General features: G+C 43.7%; 1 protein-coding gene across 1 annotated transcript in view; it reads left to right on the forward strand.

Annotated features, from left to right (window-relative positions):
* Positions 1 to 21,338, forward strand: part of PAPSS2 (3'-phosphoadenosine 5'-phosphosulfate synthase 2) — a 117,150-nt gene that overhangs the window by 26,602 nt on the left and 69,210 nt on the right. The window lies entirely within an intron of this gene.

The following is a 21,338-nucleotide window of genomic DNA, read 5'->3' on the forward strand; positions in this document are numbered from 1 at the left end:
TGTTTTTATGAAGTCATTTTCCCCTTCAGCCTTTGTTACACATTCATTTTCTCAGGGTCAAGTGAGAATTTCTATTGGATTAATATAAAATGAGAAGGACTACTGTGACTCCAGGCACTACAATGAACTGATTTATGCTTTGTCTTTGAAAGCCTGTTGGAACATTTCTTTCTATGGTATGCGGGAAATTGTCGATCTCAAATAGGGACTACTTTACTTAATGATTGCAAAACTCTTTTGCTAGAAAAGAAAAACCAAGAGCCATAGGAGTCCTGTCACTACTCTGCTTTGATACAGGTGAGATGCAGATTTTTTTTTTTTAGTTTCCTAATGATTGGGCATTCATATTCTTATTTTTAAAAAATGTAATAAAAGAATATATAAAGTGTCCTGGGATCAAGTCCCACATCGGGCTCCTTGCTCGGCAGGGAGCCTGCTTCTCCCTCTGCCTCTGCCTGCAATTCTGTCTGCCTGTGCTTGCTCTCTCTTCCTCTCTCTCTCTGACAAATAAATAAAATCTTAAAAAAAAAAAAGATTTCTTTAAAAAAAGAAGGATATAAAAAAAAAATTCAAACAGTATAAAGGAATATCCCATGAAAAGTAAGCCTTTCTTCTACCCCTGATATTCCTGTACAGAAGCCACCACAGCTAATAGCTTTCTATTTATTTTTCCAGAGGTCTGCAATACAAAAGTAAGCTGACCTATGTGTATTTGTCTCCATAGCTCCCCTTTGCCTGTTCTGCTTCTTGGGTTTTTTAATTTTTTAAATTTAATTGTTTATTTTTAAAGATGTTATTTATTTATTTGACAGAGATCACAAGTAGGCAGAGAGACAGGCAGAGGGAAGCAGGCTCCCTGCAGAGCAGAGAGCCTGATGTGGGGCCTGATCCCAGGACTCTGGGTTCATGACTTGAGCCGAAGGCAGAGGTTTTAACCCACTGTGTCACCCAGGCACCCCTAGTTTTTATTTTTTTAAGATTTCATTTATCTATTTGAGGGAGAGCAGAGAGCACACATTGGGGGAGGGGCAGAGGGAGAAGCTTAATCCCAGGATTAATCTCGGGATCCTGAGATTGTGACCTGAGCTGAAGGCAGACTCCCAACCGACTGCATCACCCAGGCACCCAGGGATTTGTGTGTGGGTGTGTGTTTTAATTTATTAATGTGTCTCAGAGAGAGTGCCATGTGAGAACAGATAACTTAACCTTGTTCTTTTTAATGAGTGCCCAGTATTCTAATATAAGACTATACCAAAAAAAAATTTTTTTGATGCAAAAAGATGTTTTTATTAAAGCATGGGGACAGGACCCATGGGCAGAAAGAGCTGCCAAAACGATACCATGCCTTTTTCACCACTCCTCTATCAATGGGTATGTAAGTTGTTACAGTCTTTTGCTACCTCACCGACAAGGACTTTCCCCTTTATCTGACAAGATGTTTTTGCCTTTTATTGAAAGGTATCACTGGAGGGTTCCTCAGAGGATAAATAAAAATAAGAATTTTTAAAATTCTAAAGCCATGACATTGGCACAGTACCACTTTATACTGCCAGGTAAATTCTGGAATGCCTTAACTTTCCTGGCAGATGGTACCTCTGTCCTCACACTCTATTCCTACCAACTCCTGTGAGAAGATAAGGGGAGGACTGTTATATTCTTGCCTTAGGTTCTTACCAGCCTCAAGTTCTGGAACCATGCTACTCCCCAGAGTAGACCCTGAAATCTCAGATTCAACCAGATTGAACTCAAGTGAGCTTGTGTCACACTCCTTCTGTCTCAGGAGGGGAAACCTAGGAGCTGCCAATCACCTCAATCACAAAAAGATTTGGTGGGGTTTGAGCTCTTCTTGGACAACCCTGAGGGTCTTTCTCCTGGGGGGTTATTCATCCCTTTGCTAACTAATTTAGATTTTCCTCTACTTACTGTGGGGTTACATTGCGATAAACCCATTGTGAATTGAAAATACCGTAAATCAAAAATGCATTTAATACCCCCAACCCACAGGACCTGATAGCTTAGTTTAGCCCACCTTAAATGTGCTCAACACCTGCATTAATCTACACTCTTGGGCAAAATTACTTGACACAAATCCTATTTCACAGTAAAGTGCAGACTCTCCCACATGATCTACTGATCCCTGTGCCGAGGTGACAAACAGGACAAGTGGGGAGTGGAGTGCAGAATGGTGGGAAGTGTGCAGGTTGGGGGCGCTGCCTAGAGGCTGCTGCCTGGTGTCCCGGAGAGGATTGCACTGCACCTTGCCAGCCCCAAAAAAGGTCCAAACTCAAAATTCCAAGTACTGTCTCTACTGAAGCATGTCACTTTCACACCCTCATAAAGGTGAAAAAGTTGAAGGACATCGAGGACCATCTGTAGATACTTAACAGCAGAGTCACATCATACACATCTTTAATGTGCAAGAATTCTATCGTGTGTCCTTCGCAAAAAGAGAAAGAATTCAAGTAATGCAGGAACGTCCCCACTAGTGGCTGGAGGAGCATGTCCCCCGGGGGGGTACGTGATTGTGCCTGAGACCAGCACCGCTAGTCAGCTGAGAACTTCGGAAGGATGGTGTGAATGACTATAAGGGTTTGATCCAAAGAGTGAAACCACTTTTTCCTGGCGGCAGGTAAGAGAGATGGACAGATGAAAGTAAGGAATTTGTTGAGCATAGTAATGAAGAGTGAGGGAACCTGGTAAAAGTATTTTCACACTGACCACACTAAACCAAGAATCGGAACCGTACTTGGTTTTGTTTCTGAAGGATTTTCCAGGTTACTGTTGCCTGTCGATGAATCGTGCCCTCTCTTACGTGGTAGAACTTAAACCACGTTAAACATGACCTCACCGTATCTCATCTGAGCTTCTGGCAGGCTCAGGGGCGTAATGTAGCATGCCAGAATCTGCAAGCCAATAAGTAAGCGTCGGGGCTAGGATTCAAACCCATGCTGCCAGCAATGCCTTAATATTATTGCCTCCTCATTTATAACTCTGTCATGTAACAAAGAGAATGACAGTGGCTCTGGGCTGACCAGCTGGGCTTACCCAATACTAAAGGATTTCCTGGAACTTTCACTTTTTTTTTTTTTTTTTTAATAGAGAGCACGGAGACAGAGCGTGAGAGAGCATGGGGGTGGTGGGCGGAGGGGAGAAGGGCAGAGGAAGATGGAGAGAGAGAATCTTAAGCAGGCTCCACGGCCAGCACAGAGCCCCTCACAGGGCTCCATCTCAGGACCCTGAGACTGAGACTTGAGCCGAAATAAAGAGTCGGGCCCTTCACTGACTGAGCCCTGGGACTTTCACTTTTAAAATTAAGATAGTCCCGGGCAAACTGTGGTGGTCAGTCAGCCTGTTTGGGTTTTGGAAGGTTTAATTGATCTTCCTATTCTTTTATTTATTTATTTATTTATTTATTTATTTATTTGAGAGAGAGCACAAGCAGGGGGAGGGTGGAAGGAGAGGAAGAAGTAGGCTCCCCACTGAGCACGGAGCCCGATGCCAATGCTGATGGGAGGCTCCATCCTAGGACCCTGAGATCATGACCTAAACCGAAAGCAGACGTTTAACCGAATGAGCCTCCCAGCTGCCCTGTTCTTTCTATTCCTGAATGCTTCCTCTGACCTTCTGTGACTGGACCTTATTCTAAGCCATAGTTCAGGAATAATGCCTAGAAGGTTAAAACAGAACCTATGGATAAATTAAGCCTATGAGACCTAAGGGAGGCCCATCTGCCAATGACTTTGAACCCTTTGAGTCTTTTTTTGAAATCCTGAGCTCTATTGAAATCAATATTCCGATGATGCAAGTAATCACCAGATGACTCAGGTGCTTTGTGAATCTGTTTTCGTGATTTTCTGGAGCTCGTGGATTGTAGTAAGATGAGCAAAGCCAGGGGCACCTGGGTGGCTCAGTGGGTTAAGCCTCTGCCTTCTGCTCAGGTCATGATCTCAGGGTCCTGGGATCGAGCTCCACATCAGGCTCTCTGCTCAGCAGGAAGCCTGCTTCTCCCTCTCTCTCTGCCTGCTGCTCATCCTACTTGTGTTCTCTCTCTCTGTCAAATAAATAAATAAAATCTTTAAAAAAAAAAAAAAAAGATGGGCAAAACCCATGACGAAAGTGTCAGTTTGCAGTACCTTTTCCCGAGAGAGGTTGAAGCAGAAGCAGGTAAAAAACAAGTGATGGCTAGGAAGCTCTCCAGAGAAGATACACAGATGGCCAGTAATCACATGAAGAGGCGGCCATCGCCATCGGCCTTCAGGGAAATGCACACCCAAACCACAGTGAGATCCTGCTTTGCGTGCGCTGCGTCAGCTCTAATAAAATAAGATGATCAGTAACAAGTGTTGGTGAGAGTATGAGAAATTAGAACTCCTGCACCACCAGCAGGCAGGTAAAACAGTGCCGACTTCAGAAAGAGGCTGGCACTTCCTCAAATCGTTAAACACAGAGTTAGCGCGAGACCCCTCAGTCCTGCTCCTAGATCCATACCCGAAGGAAACGGAAACACGTCTACACAAAAACTTGCCTGTGTATGTGCACAGCGGCACTATTCGCAACAGCTGAAAGGTGGAAACTACCCAGATGTCCATTAATAACGGATAAAGAAAATGTGGAATTTCCATACAATGGGATATTGTCAGTTATAAAAAAATGAAGTGTTCATGAATACTACTAAGTGGGTGAATCCAGAAATATCATGCTAAAAAATGAAGTCAGACGCAGAAGTTCACATATCGTCTAGGAAATACCCAGAATCGGCACATGTGAAAGATAGAAAGATAGTGGTTTCCAGTGGCTGAAGACCGGGGAATTGTGGGGTGATGGCCTAGGAGCGTGGAGTTTCTTTGGGGGGGGGGGCTAATAGAAACAATCTAACTCTGGTTTTGGTGATGGGTGTACAGTACAACTTTGCGAATGTACTAACTCCCGCTGAATTGTGTACTTGAAACCGATGCATTTTATGGTACGTGAGTTCCATGTCAATGAAATGATAAGGAAAAAAGGAAAAAGAAAGGAAGGAAGGAAAGAAAAAAGGAAAAGGTGGAAGATTGTTCTCAGCCTTGCTTCTGTCTCAAGGCACAGCCCAGACCACGTTGCCAACCTTCTGACCCAAGGAAGTTAAGTCAAACCCAAGGTCAGCAATCCGCAAGTCATCAACTCTCCCTCCAGGTTCAGCCGGAAAGTTCTGGGGGACTTTAAAATCTCTTTTATGATAAGTAAAAGTAGGTGATCAGATCACCACCCTCCACCACAGGCCATGGAAAGACTAAAAGGGTGTCCTGTTTGTTGAGCTATTACCAGATGGCTCCCCACTGAGTAAAGAGTCCAATGCGGGACTCGATCCTAGGACCCTGAGATCATGACCTGAGCCGAAGGCAGGAGCTTAATTGACTGAGCCACCCAGGCGTCCCTTATTTAGGATTTTAAAATAATATTCTGTCCATTCCCCATGTCCTGGAATCTAGCAAGGAAAGAAAGCTGGTCACTAACATGCTTTGAGGCCAGTTTTTTGTGTTTTTTTTTGTGTGTGTCTTTTTTTTTTTTTTTTTTTTTTTAGATTTTATTTATTTATTTGACACAGAGAGAGAGAGACATTATAGTTAGGCAGAGAGGCAGGTAGAGAGAGAGAAGGGGAAGCAGGCATCCCGCTGAGTAGGGAGCCTGGGATCATGACCTGAGCTGAAGGCAGAGGCTTAACGACTGAGCCACCCAGGCGCCCCTGTTTGTTTTTTTGTTTTTGTTTTTGTTTTTTGTTAAAGAAGTCAAGATCCTTCCTTTGCACTCAACTAATAGGAAATGTGTGATTATTCAGCCTGGGGAGAGCACACACTAGAAGTGCAGAAACACTGTCTCCAGTGAAGGGTTTGCTAAGCAAACTGACATTATTGACCTAACACACCTCAAGGATTTATTAAACCTACAGGAGAGAAACTGTGTCTAAAGTTCACCAGAGGAGCACGTGTGAACGAAGCTGGTAAGCACAAACTCCCCTTCCCCGGCAGTGCCTTGTCTGGAAGCATCTCTCAGGAGCCGGGCGCTAGTTCTTGCCGTTGGAGGTCATTTGAAAAGAATCAGAAAAGCATTTGCCTTAAAGCAATAAATAAGAAAATATTGATATCGTCTCCACAACTATTTAAGCTTCTCTTTTCACTTATGCAGGATGAGCTTTCCTCTAATCACTCCACGCTTAAGACTCGTTATTCTCTTTGATAAGTTTTTAAGGAACTATTTCATGCACAGGTACGGGTGGGCTGTGTGCCTGGTTGTTAGAAGCGTGGCGGGTCAGGCACACCCTGGGTTGGTTCCTGGCTCTGCTGTTGACTTAGCTACTTAACCTCTTTATGTCTCATTTCCGCTTCCGTACAAGCAGAGCAAAGCGATGTTACAAGCTTCTTGCTTCTTGCTGCAAAGATTAAGGAAGTGAACAGATGTAAAGCACTTAGGATAGCGTCAGGTGCTCTGGGCCTTAGCTCCGTTGTCATCAGTTAGCCAACCAGGCATCAAGCCTAAAACAACAAGTTAATTTGAACCGCTCAGCCTCACTCTGTTGCACCACCCCGGGAATCTGTACCTGTAAAAGGATCCAGTCATTGGACCACAGATGGGTGAAGCTGATGCTTTCTGAGCAGAATTCTAATACGAAGAAAGGGGTCCGAGGCCAGGCGGGTGACGGAATAGAATGGAAAACTGGAACTAAGGCTGAGGATATGTCTTCTTAGGCAGGGAGAAGTCTGTACCAAGTTTACCTATAAAGAATACAATGTGTTATTTCAAGAGACCGTCATCTCTCCATCATTTTTCAGAATGTCTGTCTGGTGAGAGTGTACTAGCTAAGACAACACCACCAGGCATGTAATGTGACACATGAGTTAAAATAAGTGTTTCCTGTTAGAATAGCTTTTTAGGATTTTAGATGTAATAATTTCACATCTCCTATTAGATACAAGTGTTTTTCTCTGATGCAAGTATATACATGCTCAGTGTGTTAGCATTTAATTTTCAGTTTTGTTCAAAAAACATGCCCACTTTGGTGGACCTCATGTTCAAAGGGTTGAGAATTTCACATGCCAACGTGAGAAATGAGTAGTGGGTGTGGACAGAAAGTACATGTAATATGTCGTTTAAATTACTTAACAATTGATTTACGAGCATCTCATTTTGTTAAAGCCCTCACTGCACCTCCCGGGGCAGCAACACTGCAGGATGGAATAGATGATGTTGGTATCACAGCGTTGGCCATTGGGAGTCCTCCCAGGTGTGCTCCTGGGTTCTTTTGATGAGCTGTCATTCTTTTTCCTTTTTCTCCTGTTCTTCCCCTCCTCCCCCTTCTCCTCCTCCTCTAACTCCTCCTCATCCTCCCTCCCCTTCTTCTTCTCCTGGCTTTGTTTTTGTTTGTTAGCATTTTCTTTCTTTCTTTTTTTAAGATTTTATTTATTTATTTGACAGACAGAGATCACAAGTAGGCAGAGAGGCAGGCAGAAAGAAAGGGGGAAGCAGGCTCCCCGCTGAGCGGAGAGCCCGATGCAGGGCTCGATCCCAGGACCCTGAGATCATGACCTGAGCTGAAGGCAGAGGCTTAACCCACTGAGCCACCCAGGCGCCCCATGTTTGTTAGCATTTTCTTACTTTCTGATGCCTTGAGTTGCTCCCGCCTCATTTTGTACTCTTCCTGCCCTAGACTTGACCAGTTCTCCATGGGACGCAGGTTCCTTTTATTGGAGAAGGGCATTTAGAAACTGAAATCCGGGCTTTCGGGGTGCTCACTGCTGCTGTAACGTGTGTTTTTAGACTCTTTTGGGAAAGAGTCTGGGAAATAATGAGCACGTTTATATGTAACATGTGTACTCATACACACCTATGTTTTTTTATCTACCAATACGTAGGTATATTAAAAACCCATGAATTCACACCAGTATCTCTGTTTCCAACCCGATACCACCAGGTCAATCCCAGCTTTCCTCTCTCCTCGTTTGTAGATTTTTTTCAGTGACTGAGGAACTTGTTCTAGTTACATGGAACATATTTCCCTTTTTGATCAGACAAAATACACATGTGAAATGGTCTCAGAATTGCTAACCCTCATCCCGGGGGGAAACACCCCACTACCAAGAGGGCAGCCTTCCTGCACAGTCCTTTCTGTCTGAGCCTTTCAGCGGCCCGTCCCAATACCGTCTTCTAATAAAACTTAGGTTAGTTCATTACCTGCTTCAGTAGAGTCGTGTTATTCATGGACAGTATATTTATGTTCGTTTTTCACCATTTTTAAAAGATAGTATTTATTTATTTAAATATTAGCGGGAGAGAAAGAGAGAGAGAGCACGAGTGCAATGAAGGGCAGAGGGAAGAGCAGATCCCCTGCTGAGCAAGGAGCCTGACATGGGGCTCGATCCCAGGACCCTGGGATCATGACCTGAGCCGAAGGCAGATGCTTCCACGACTGAGCCATCCAGGCACCCCGTTTTTCACTATCTATATTCCATTTTACATTCCCCCCCCACACTGCCTTTTTCTTTTCTTTTTTTTTTTAAGTTCACATGCAGGAAAATTCACTCCTTGTAGTATACAGTTCTCTAGGCGCTCTCTGTTGCACGTTTGGAGTTCCATAGGTTTCACAAATGCATAGTAGGTATTTACCTCTGCAGTCAGGTACAGAATAGTCTGGACAGTGCCCTTACCTTCCAAACCCTCATCGCTGCCTTTTAGAGATCAAAACCCTTCTTCCAACCTCACTTCCTGGCAACCCCTGAGCTGTTTTCTAGCCGTGTGGTTCTCTCTTTTACAAAGTGTCTTGTTAGTGGAATCACGAAATACATATGACCTTTGGGATCTGGCTTTTTCCAGCTAGCAAAATGCTTTGGACATTCTCGTGTATTGTAGTATGAGTCACAGTTTCTTCCTTTTTACTGCTGAGTACTGTCCCATTGTATGGGGTAAAATGTGGTCTGTCTGTCCACCAATTTATCCATTCACCATTAGAAAGGTATCCAAGTTGTTTTTAGTTTTGCATGATTATGAATAAATTTGCTGTAAACATGCATGCACAAGTTTTTGTGTGAACATAAGTTTTAATTTCTCTTAGGTAAAATTTTAGGAATGAGATTATTGGATCTATGATAAAGATCCATACTTTTTTAGTAACAATTTCTTTAAAGATTTTGTTTACTTCTTTGACAGAGAGAGAGAGAGCACAAGCAGGGAGCGTGGCAGACAGAGGGAGAAACAGGCTCCCTATTGAGCAAGGAGCCTGATGCAGGACTGTGCCCCAGGACCCTGGGATCATAACCTGAGCCAAAGGCAGACACTTATCTGACTGAGCCACCCAGGTGCCCTTTTAGTAACAGTTTTGTTGAGATATAATTTAGAGAGTATCAAATGTACAATGAAATGTTATTAGTACATCTGTTTGTAATATATGCATATATCAAATCATGTTGAACAATGTTACATGTCAATTATGTCTCAATGGAAAAAGAAAACAAAACAACACCACCTCACTGAGTTTAAGACTTAAAAAAAAGGTCATTAGTATAATCACAGAGTCATGCAAACATTCCCACCACTATGCAATTTCATGACACTTTGGCACACAAAGGAACCGTATACGCCTCGGCAGTCATTCCCAGTCCCTTCATCCCCCAGCCCCCGGCAACCACTAATGCATGTTCTGTCTCTATGGGTTTGTCGATTCCAGACATTTACGACAGATGCAGGTGCCTGAATGGTTCAGTCCTTAAGTGTCTGCTTTTGACTCAGGTCGTGATCCCAGGGTCCTGGGATGGAGCCTGGCATTGGGCTCCCTGCTCAGCAGGAGGCGTGCTTCTCCCTCTCCCACTCCCCCTGCTTGTGTTTCTTCTCTCTCTGTCAAATAAATAAATAAATAAATAAATAAGAAAGACAGATGGAATCATACAATCTTATATAACCTTTCATAATTCGCATCTTTCCCTTAGCATTATGTTTTCAAATCTCATCCATGTGGTGACAGATATCAGTGGTTCATTTTTTTAAATGGCCAAATAATAGTCCATTTATATGGACTGACCACATTTAGTGGTCAGTCATCAGCTGACGGACGTTTGGATTATTTCTCTTTTTTGGCTATTATGAGTAATGTTGCCATGCACATTTCGGTGCAAGTTTTTGTGTGGATGTTTGATTTCATTTCTCTTGGTATATAGGTATCTCTAGGTATATACCTAGGATAGGGATTGCTGAATAATGTACTGACCATTTGAGGAAATGCCAGACTGCTCTCCAGAGTGGCCGCATCCCTCTACAGTCACACCAGCATTGAGTAAGGCTTCCAGGGACCCCACTGCCTTGCCAGCACTTGCTGTTGTTTGTCTTTTATATTATGACACTTTCTCTCCCTCCTTTTTAAAAAAAATGTTGATTGGGACGCCTGGGTGGCTCAGTTGGTTAAGCAGCTGCCTTCAGCTCAGGTCATGATCCCAGCGTCCTGGGATCGAGTCCCAGATCGGGCTCCTTGCTCAGCAGGGAGCCTGCTTCTCCCTCTGCCTCTGCCTGCCATTCTGTCTGCCTGTGCTCGCTCTCCCCCCCCCTCTCTGATAAATAAATAAAATCTTTAAAAAAAAAATTAAAAATAAATAAAAAAATAAAAAAATGTTGATTGAAGTACAGCTGACCTACAATATTATGTTAGTTTCAGGTGTACAACAGTGATTTGACAATTACTTACAAAATGTTCCCCATGGTAGGTGTCGTTACTGTCTGTCACCATACGTATTTGCAACATTACTGACCACCTTCTGTATGCTGTCCTTTTCATGCCTTCACTTATTTATTTTATAAAGAGAAGTTTGTACCTCCTAATTCCCTTCATCTCTTTCACCCATCATTCTATCCCCATGATGTACTTTTTTAAAAATTCAAATATCAGTGACAAACAGTGTTACGTCAGGGTCAGGTGTTCAACATCAGGATTCACGAACTTTACACTTGACGTTGTGCTCACGGCCGCAGCTCCCGTCCATCACCACACACCACCGTTACCGTGGCATCGACTCTGTTCCCCCTGCTGTGCCTTTCATCCCCGTGACTGACCCACCCCGGATCTGGAGTCCTGTACCGCTCACGCCCCTTCACCCACTTTGTCCCTCCCTCCGCCCCCTTCCTCTCTGGCGACCGTTAGTTTGTTCTCTGCATCCACGGGCCTGTGTCTGTCTTCTGTTTGTTTTTTAGAACCCACATCTAAGTGAAATCATATGGTGTTTGTCTTTCTGTGTCCAGCTTATTCCATTTAGGATTATACCCTTTAGGTCCATCCATGTTGTCACAGATGGCAAGATTTCATTCCTTTTTAATTTTTTTTTTGAGGCTGAGTAAATTCCATGTATATATATCCTTCTATATATGGACACACGAAGATGTGGAGATGTGAAGATGTGACAGATGATGTTTATCTATACATACATATATATTTTCCTCATCTTCTTTATCCCTTCATCTAATGATGGACACTTGAGCTGCTTCCCTATCTTGGCTGTTGTAAATAACACTGCAGTAAACACAGGGGTGCCTGGAGCTTTTTGGATTAGTGTGTTTTTGTTTTCTTTCAGTAAATGCCCAGGAGTGGAATTACCAGACCATACAGTATTTCTATTTTTAAAAAAATTTTTTTGAAGATTTTATTTATTTGAGTGAGTGAGAGAGAGAGCCTGAGAGGGGGAGGGTCAGAGGGAGAAGCAGACTCCCTGCTGAGCAGGGAGCCCGGTGTGGGACTCCATCCTGGGACTCCGGGATCATGACCTGAGCCGTAGGCAGTTGCTTAACCAGCTGAGCCACCCAGGTGCCCTCTATTTTTGTTTTTAATTTTTTGAGGAAGCTCTACACCACTTTCCAGAGTGGCTGCACAGTTTGCATTCCCACCAACAGTACAAGAGGGCTCCCCTTTCTCCACATCCTTGCCAACAGTTGTTTCTTGTCTTTTGATTCTAGCCATTATGATGGGTGTGAGGTGGTACCCCATGGTGATTTTAATTTGCATTGCCCTGATGAAAAATGATGTTGAGCATCTTTTTGTGTGTATGTTTGCCACATGATACACTTTTGATTTAAAAAAAAAAAAAAAAAAAAGGAGAGCCATGGAATTAAAATAAAGAGCCACTGACTTGGAAATCCTTCAAAATACACAAAAAGTTTCTTAGACTTGTTGCAGCTCACAGATATTTCTTTTTTGTTTGTAAAGATTTTATTTATTTATTTGAGAGAGAGCACATACCAGCTGTGAGAGAGAGGGGGAAAAGCAGACTCCCTGCTGAACAGGGTACCACTCCCCGCCCCCCCCTCCACCCCCGGGATGTGGGACTCAATACCAGGACCCTGAGATTATGACCTGAACTGAAGGCAGTCACTTAACTTACTGAGCCACCCAGGCATCCCTCATAACTGTTTCTCCTTCTCTAACTAATCCACTTCTCCCCAAACCCCAGCATTCACCTGAAGAAAAAAATAGTGATTTCTGAGTTTACGCATTGTATAAAAATATTATCTTCCCCTGCATAATTGCATACATACCAAATTTCAGGTGTTTTATTGACTGAATAGATTTTTCTCTCCGGGGCTGGTGATCAGAGACCTAGCTGAGGAACCTTGACATAATATATAACATTCTGTCTGTTCAAAACCATTCAAAGTTCCAAACAACTGAAGAATAAGTAAAATGTGGCATAGACTCCATTAGGAAATTAGAAACTTTCTGAGGTTTCTCTGCGTGAGAAAGCAGATGAAATGTTATTTTGCAAGTGTCAAAGGAGCCCCCACGCCTTTGCCTATGGAAACCGAGGATTCCTCAGTTGAAGTCATACTTTGAGCTCCTTATTCCACCCTCGATGGCTGGGTGGCCGGGTGGGAGAGTCAATCCATGACTTTCCCTTAGCCAAACCCCCTGGCAGTTCGAAACTTGAAACTGAAAGGGGACCTTGGGGGCGCCTAGGTGGCTCAGTGGGTTAAGACCTCTGCCTTCAGCTCAGGTCATGATCCCAGGGTCCTGGGATCAAGCCCCACATCAAGTTCTGCTCAGCAGGGAGCCTGCTTCCTCCTCTCTCTCCGCCTGCCTCTCTGTCTACTTGTGATCTCTCTCTCTGTGTCAGATAAATAAATAAATAAATAAATAAATAAATAAGTAAAAAGCTGCTGCCTTAAAAAAAGGAAAGGGGACTTTGAACACACATTTCTCAAAGTAGAGCTCATCCAACAGCAGTCCCACATTAACTTTAGAGATCATGGCTACAGATTAAATGGACATGATTTCCCTGTTTGCCAGATTTTTTTTTTTTTTTCTGGCCATGATGTCTAGAAATCAGAAGAACTTAGCCATTAACATGAACCCTTATGCTAAAGGAACACATTTTAGATACTATGCAGAACCAAGAACTCTGTGTCCAGTGTTCCTGGCTGATAAAGGAAATATGTTCCTTTCTTTTTTTTTAAGGCTAAAGACCATGTGTCATACATCAGAGACATATTCTCATTATCTTTGCAGAATAGGAAAACTTTATAGAAGTCGTCACTAGTGATCTCTTTGACAGCCTAATTAAATAATTGGATCCAAATTATCGCAGGGTTACATGGAGCATCAGCAGAAGAGACAGAGGCCATTTGTAATAAAATGAAATGAGCAGAATTGAAGCAAAGTTAGAATGCGCAGAAACATTTCACACCGAATGTCATTAAATCCACACCTTAAAGGGAGCCTAGATTTAATATGCTCTACAAGAAAGTATTGTTTAATATAAACTGCAATAAATAATCGGGCTACAGTTGGCTGTCGCTGTTTGCACGATAACCTGAAGCTGCCACCAATTTTTCGTACTTCAGAAGATCTTCACCTTTTGGATGGGATTCTAGCCATTGTGAAATAAGCCTGGAAGTTCTGACAGAAGTTTCATCAGTCTTGACACCTTGAATTGTCCTAAATGTAAAGGCAAGTTTGAATCATCATGCTTGACTCAGCTCTGTGAGGTAGATTGTTGAGCAGTGTTTGGGACCATGCTGGGAATTTCATAGCCCGTCATGCAGCATCCACAGCGGTTCAGAAAGGTGGTTTTAAAGAAGTCAGGCCTGTTTGGGTCCCAGAAGAGAGCACCCGAGTCAGATGATCTGAGTCAAAGTAAGCCAGTGTGTTGGGGTAACCCCAAGGCAGAGGATCACAAGAAGAGCCTGGGTGAGCCAAGGGTTCTGGGAAGCTGGAGGTAGATACTAGGAAATTGAAGCCATGGGGCTTTTAGTCACTGAGACTCCTCCATGTGGAGCAGATGTGGCCGTCCACATCTCTACACAGAGTAGATACCATCCTGACCTTCCTCAGGAAAGGGAAAGGCCTCCTTCCAACAGTGAAGCTGCAACAGGAGAGTCCTGGCAGAGGACTCAGGTTGGTCCTAGGGGCTCTTCTGGGACTATGCTCGGCCTCCATCCCATGCCTGTCTAGCAGAAGGGAACTGCTCGACCAACAAAAAGCCATGAATCTAGGTCTTCTGACACCATGCCTAGGATCCTTCTGGTGTGTCCTGTCCACAACTCTTTCATGGTGCCGGCCCAGCCTTGCACTGTAGCTCAGAGAGCTGGTGAGGGGCCATTTGTGGGTGTGAGCCCTGTCTGGGCTGACCACTCTCCGAAGCACCTGAGCCACCCTCCCAGAAGGACCCCTCAACTGGCCTTGGATTCTGTTCTTGAGGTCCCCGATTCTCAAAGCATGTCTCCATTATGTGTGTCGGGGAGTAGAAAAGGAAAGTAGTTTTAATAAGTAAATAACCTAGTTTGTTTGTTTTTTTTTAAAGATTTTATTTATTTATTTGACAGAGACAGATCACAAGCAGGCAGAGAGGCAGGCAGTGAGAGAGGAAGGGAAGCAGGCTCCCGGCTGAGCAGAGAGCCCGATGCGGGGCTCCATTCCAGGACCCTGAGATCATGACCTGAGCCAAAGGCAGAGGCTTAACCCACTGAGCCACCCAGGCACCCCAATAACCAAGTTTTTAAAAGTAATTGAATATAATAATCCTTAGCATTCCTTCAAAACAAGAATGATAGAAAGGAGGAGGATGGGAAGGTCCATTTCTAGTTCCATGGGAAGGTATGTCCATGGGCATGAAATTCAAGAGACCAGAACAAAGATACCATGTGCTAGAGAAGAAACCTGATGGTTCTGTCATTCTTCCTAAATTAAATGTGTAAGAGAAGCCCTGTACAAATTTAGGGGGCAGGAAAGGGGGCTTAATAAAATAAGTCATCAGTTCGTCTGGAAGAACAAACAGGCAAAAAGTTCCAAGTTATAATTTGTAACTGAGCTGCTTCTCCGCGGACCTCCGTGGTGGGGGAAACCTCAGCTAACATCGTGCCTCCTGGGGGGAGCACCCCAGACCAACAGAAGAAGATGTTAATGATTCAGTGAATAATGTCAGAAAAAAACGATACAGTGGGACAATATTTTAGGTCTTACCTGATTTTTACACCTAATATTTCCCCATTCTGGCCCTCTGCCAGTCAGTCAAGACCATTTTGGACTCAGGATGGAACACAGAAAGTATAACTTGATTCTTTTCCTTGTTTTATTTATTTTTTAAAAAGATTTTATTTATTTATTTGACAGACAGAGATCACAAGTAGTCAGAGAGAGAGAGAGAGGAAGGGAAGCAGGCTCCCTGCTAAGCAGAGAGCTCGATGCAGGGCTCGATCCCAGAACCCTGGGATCATGACCTGAACCGAAGGCAGAGGCCCAACCCACTGAGCCACCCAGGCGCCCCTCTTTTCCTTGTTTTAAAGTAAAAAGCCCTTCAAGAAAGGAAAAAGGACTCTGAAGAAACAAAGCATCTGGGGAGATAAAAAGGACTGAGGCTTCATTAAAAAACCCTCCGTGAGAATTAGAAGTACACGTGACCTCACAGGGGACTTCTGACGGGGGGGCGGGATTCGGGACTGGGTGTTTCTACAAGCACCCCAGGGGATCTTGTCGTGGTGCAGTGGAGAACCAGTGGGCTAGATTAGTGGCTTCCCACCAGGGGGCAAAGCAGAATCTTGCCCACCGTGTGGCATGTTCTGGGGGAAGCCCCAGTCCAGAGATCTGCAGACTGACAGGGAGGGAGGGAGCCCAGGCAGCCAAAGGCATCACCGTGAAGGCTTCCGGTGAGATTTTAATAGAGCTGGGAACTCCCGGCAAAATCAATTTCCTTCCTGTCCACACATTTTATTCTTGGTAGTGGGGTGGTTTTTTAACAATGTTACTCAAGTTTGTGTTCCTAGCACACCTGTTTCTTCTCTTTCTACTTATTTTCTGAATTTCCTATAACAAATTGAAATATGCAGGCAAGTTGGGAGACCTCTGTTAAGGCAGAGATCCGCAGAACTGTGGTCCCTGGGCCAGCAGCATTGGCATCACCTGGGAACTTTCTAGAACTGTTGTTTCTGTGTCCTAAGCTTGATAGCGTCCGGCATGAGAAACTGTGTGTATGTGTGGGGGGGGGGAGCACTCTGCGATTTAATAGAGGTCATCTTGACACATCCTCCCCTTTCCGAACCACTGATGGTCTTACAGAGAAACCTTTAAAACTACCCATGCCTGAGACCCACCCCCACTCCCGACTTTGATTAATCAGGTAGTTATAATGTTATAAAGTTAGTTATAAAGTTGGAGAACCATTAGGGCTTCAGAAGAACAACCCCACCCTTTCTAGAACAGAATTGTCTTTCTTGAAACTAAAAGTGAACCAAAGTAAAACAAGTGTGTGTGTGTCTGGGGGTGGGGGACGTATAATTAAGAAAAGACAGTGTTCTGAAAATAGAATGATTTCGAGGTTTTGCGTAAGTTTGTGAGGGCAGTATATATATCGATTTTGGCCAATATTGATCATTTTTATTATAATGGGACCGTTGCCCATTTTTCTTTAGAAGACTGATTTCTCCTATGATTGTAGTTGTTTGTACCTTTAGTATCTGATGACTGAAAATATTATATAAAGATTAAGAAATGAATCTGGTAACATTTTAAATGAATTTTAATTTTATTCTTTACAGCAGCATCTAAAACCTTTGAAAAATAGCAATATAGGGACGCCTGGGTGGCTCAGTGGGTTGGGCCACTGCCTTCGGCTCTGGTCATGATCCCAGGGTCCTGGGATCAAGTCCCGCATCAGGCTCCTTGTCCAGCAGGGAGCCTGCTTCTCTCTCTGCCTCTGCCTGCCACTCTGCCTGCTTGTGCTCTCTCTATAACAAATAAATAAAATATTAAAAAAAAAAAAGAAAGAAAAATAGCAATATACAGAGAGAGCTATCACTTTTTCAGAAAATGTCAGTACCCATAAAAACTGTCTTATGATATTGTCAGGAAACCTGAGGTCTCTAAGTTAGGATTTTAATACCTTTATGTAAAAGAGCTGGAGAGGCATCAGGCTGCCTCAGTCAGAAGAGTGGGTGACTCTTGGTTTCTGGGTCATGAGTTTGGGCCCCATGCTGACACATAGAGATTACTAAAAAAAAAAAAAAAAAAAAAAAATAGATAAACTTAAAAAAATTTTTTTAGATAAAAGAGATAGATTATATTGATTTTTAAAAACTGCTTATCTTTACATGATGTGAAATTTATAAAATCCTTTTAGAAGGTTTAGGACACACTAATAAATTATGCTCAACATATTATATTCCAATTATTTGCAATTTAACTACTCATTTATAGTATCTCTGATATCCTCTAGTAATTATATTAATTTATTATACCACCACCTTTCTCCATTATATTGGAAAAGAGCACTTACCATATAACTCAATGTGACTTATTTCTGAATGGGACACTTCTGTCCTTTCACAATTAAAGACATTTCTAAAAGGAGGACTAATTTCTCTGAATTTGTCATCTTTTGTGACGTTTTCTTAATTTTAGCTCAAATATCACAACTTCCATTTCTTTTTGCTTTTTTGTTCTTTCTTTTTTCTTCCTTCCTTCTCCCTTCTTTCCTTTAAAATATGCTCTAAAATTTCACTCAGTGTAAAGACGCCGGGTGACTCAGTTGTTAAGCATCGACCTTCAGCTCAGGTCATGATCCCAGGGTTCTAGGATTGGGTTCCACGTTGGGCTTCCTGCTGGGCAGGGAGTCTGCTGCCCCCTCTACCCCCTCTCATGTTTGCTCTCTCTCTCTCTCAAATAAATAAATAAGTGTAAAATCTTTCAAATTTTTCAATCAGTTTAGTTGGACATTTTCCTAATAATTTAAGGGACATACTTTGTTAACTACATAATTGTTAAGTAAGTCTAGTTAGAAACTGTTCTAATGATTTAAAGCCTCTTAGCACCAGGGGCTGCATTACCTTCCTCCTTGCTGAGCACCTTTTAAAACAAAGGCTGAAGGCTGGAAACTCAGCCAGCGACCAAACGGAACTTGTTTTCACTGCGGTTTATGGAGTTTTGGAGTGCATTTCCCTAACTCCCCTGAATGTTTCTGTTTTGCATAACGTGAGTGTGTACTCATAAATGTTCTTCTCTTCAAATCAGTACAATGAGTCAACAAAACTGTGGACCGTGTTCCACCCCAGAAACGGTGGCAGAGCCTCCCTTTTGCCTTGGGAGTGTGGCCTTTTCCTCCATGGGCAGGCTCGGGGCAGGAGGATCCTGGCTGCTGTGCACCCCGGCTTGCAGCAGCTTTGCTGTGCCCTGCCTGGGTCTTTACAGAAGGCTGGGGTGCTTCAGGAAGCAGGCCAGGGAGTGCTGGGGTAGCAGGAACGTCAGCCTCGAGCCCGATTCCCCTTCTATCTGCCTTATCCTTGAAACTCAAGTTAAACCATCACCACCCACTAGAATCTGTTCATAGGCCAGCACTCACTGCCTTCTTCGAGGTCCTCTCCCTATCACTTCGAATATGCCGTTATTCCAGCACGTCGTATCACGTTTCCTTAGAATTATTTGTGTACATCTCCCCTACCAGACCAGGGACCCTCAGGACGGTGACTTTTCAGCCTGGGATGCAGAAGTGTCCCATATGGACCAATGCAGAGTTGGAAGATCAGCCCTGTTGGCTGATGTCCTTGGATGAGCATGAAGAAGACAACGTGTGAATTCATATCGCTGTGGAGTCACACGGGGCACGCCTCTCCTCCTACAGCCTTCCCCCCTTCTTCTGTTTTATGTCCCGGACTCAGCCACACAGATATTTACAATTTTCTGAACATACCATGTGATGTGATTTCGTGCAGCTCTGTGCTTTTCCACTTTTACATTTACACACACACCCATTTTGGGGAGGAGAGGGGAGAGTGGGCAAAACCCTAGCCTTCTTTCAAGTCTCAGCTCATGTATTTTGTCCCCCACAAAATTTGACCTCTGTCTTCCAAAGTTGAGCTGGATGTCCCTCCTCTGTGCTCCCACAACATCCTTTCTTTTAACTGAGTGGCCTATTTAATCCATGCCCTCCATTTCTTCTAGAAAAAGAATGACAGATACCCACAGCCGAATGAATGTTCTCTGATCGTCGGATGCACTGAGATGCCCACAGTCTCCTGCATTCCCACCCCCCCACCTAGTTGTTTACTAAGCTCCATAGCATGTGACCCCAAACCTATTTCTGCCACTTTTAACTGTGAGTGAAGTTAAGTCATTGCCTTTCATGTGACTTAAATGAAAAGCATACAAGTGAAAAAAAGAGTAGTGTTTTCTCCGAGGACAGTGGATGCTTTGGAAAGATAAACATCTATAAAATTGTCCTGTTGACTCAGGTGTAGGCGACAGAACAGGGATGGAACGGGCACACAGAAATCTTGAAAGGATCTCCTCTCACATCGCTTAAGGGCACGGAATTTTTAAATGGGCCATCCAGAATCCCAAACTGGAAATTGTTGAAGATACCCCAGGAGAGTGGTTTTGGGAACTCCCGTCAGCAGACCCACACCACAGTGGAACCCTTCAGATGTGCGTTGAAGATTAATGGTTAGGTTAGATTTTTTACCTGCTCAGCCAGGGTTTGCACTGGAATGACTGGGAGGGAGGTGGGACGCTGTTTGTCTCCCTCACTTGACTGTGAGTTTCTTGAACACAGGGATCGCATCTTGCTTCCCTTGGGAGTACCTATGCCTAGGAAGAGTGTTTGGCTCCTTTAGACGACTTTCTCTAAGGGCTTCTTGACTCAAGGGGACTCCTGAATTTATTTTTGGTTAAGGGGATCAGGGGGTTTCAACAATAAGGTCTTTTTTCCATTACGACCACTAGGGGGCAGTGTCACCGCATTCTCTGGGAATGGCCATCCTGGGGAGCTTGTTTCCAAGCTAGATCCCCTAAACTGTGATGAGCCCACGTCAAATGTGTTGGAGAACCTATGGCATAAAGCTCGCACCAACACTGATGTTCTTTGTATATGTGTTTCCTTTGTTTATTTTTGGGAGCTCACTGATTCCATCTTTTCTAAACAATAAAAGACCAAGTAGTAACCACCACCTCATTAAGTTAATTATTAAACCTAGCCAGTTCTGGAAGGAAGAAAAGTAAATAGGCAGTAGAGAAAAAAGCCCCTCATGCAAATTAGTGTAAGGATTACAAATTGGCACAGGGTAGCTCACGGTACTTTATAGCGAGGGCTTGGAGGGAGCATTACTGAGAAATTTATGGAGATTGTGTCCTTATGAATGGACAGACTTTAACACTTCCTCGCTCTTCCTGCTTTCGGCTCTGATGGGCTGGAATCACAGACTCCAAAAATTAAGCTACTGGTTGCTCACAGGAAGGAATGTCCTTTCCTAGGACCAAGATGGTAGTGAGATGAAAAAGAATTCAAGACATTGCCTTTGAAAGAAGACAAAAAAACCTGTGAAAGTAAAAAAGAATGATTAGTTTGCTTTTGAGTGAGTTGCCATGCTGAATTACAGCGGAACGGATGGCCTGGGCTGTGGAAGGGTCTTTGACGATGCAGCCTGGACCCAGGGGAGGGGAGGGGAGGCAAGGCCGCCTACGTCACCAGAACTGCTTCCAAAGAAGTAGTAAAGCATGACTGTTCCAAAGTACTACTTGAGAATTAATTAAATCTAAAACGAGATAAGTAGTCCTGTGTGTAGTTTTCGTGGTGTCTTGAACTAGCCAACCTAAAGGTGGAGTGATTTAGGTCACAGGGCGTGGAGGGAGCCTCTGACCCAGGCTGGAGGCTCACCTCTGCCTCCAGCTGGTGACGAAGGTCAAGGGTCCCGTTCTATCTCCCCTCCGGGTACCAGTTCGACATGGCCCCTCTGTGAAATATGGAGACGGGCGATTGGACAGTAAAGGATCTCAAGACTTCCCCTAGGTCTAGACATTCGCATCTTCCTTTTCCAGAAACTAACCCTTAGATACTCGTCCTCCACTTCCTTCTGTT

This window comes from Mustela putorius, unplaced genomic scaffold (assembly GCF_011764305.1).
Source record: "Mustela putorius furo isolate JIRA1106 unplaced genomic scaffold, ASM1176430v1.1 tig00000577_pilon_pilon_pilon, whole genome shotgun sequence".
Lineage (NCBI taxonomy): Eukaryota > Metazoa > Chordata > Mammalia > Carnivora > Mustelidae > Mustela > Mustela putorius.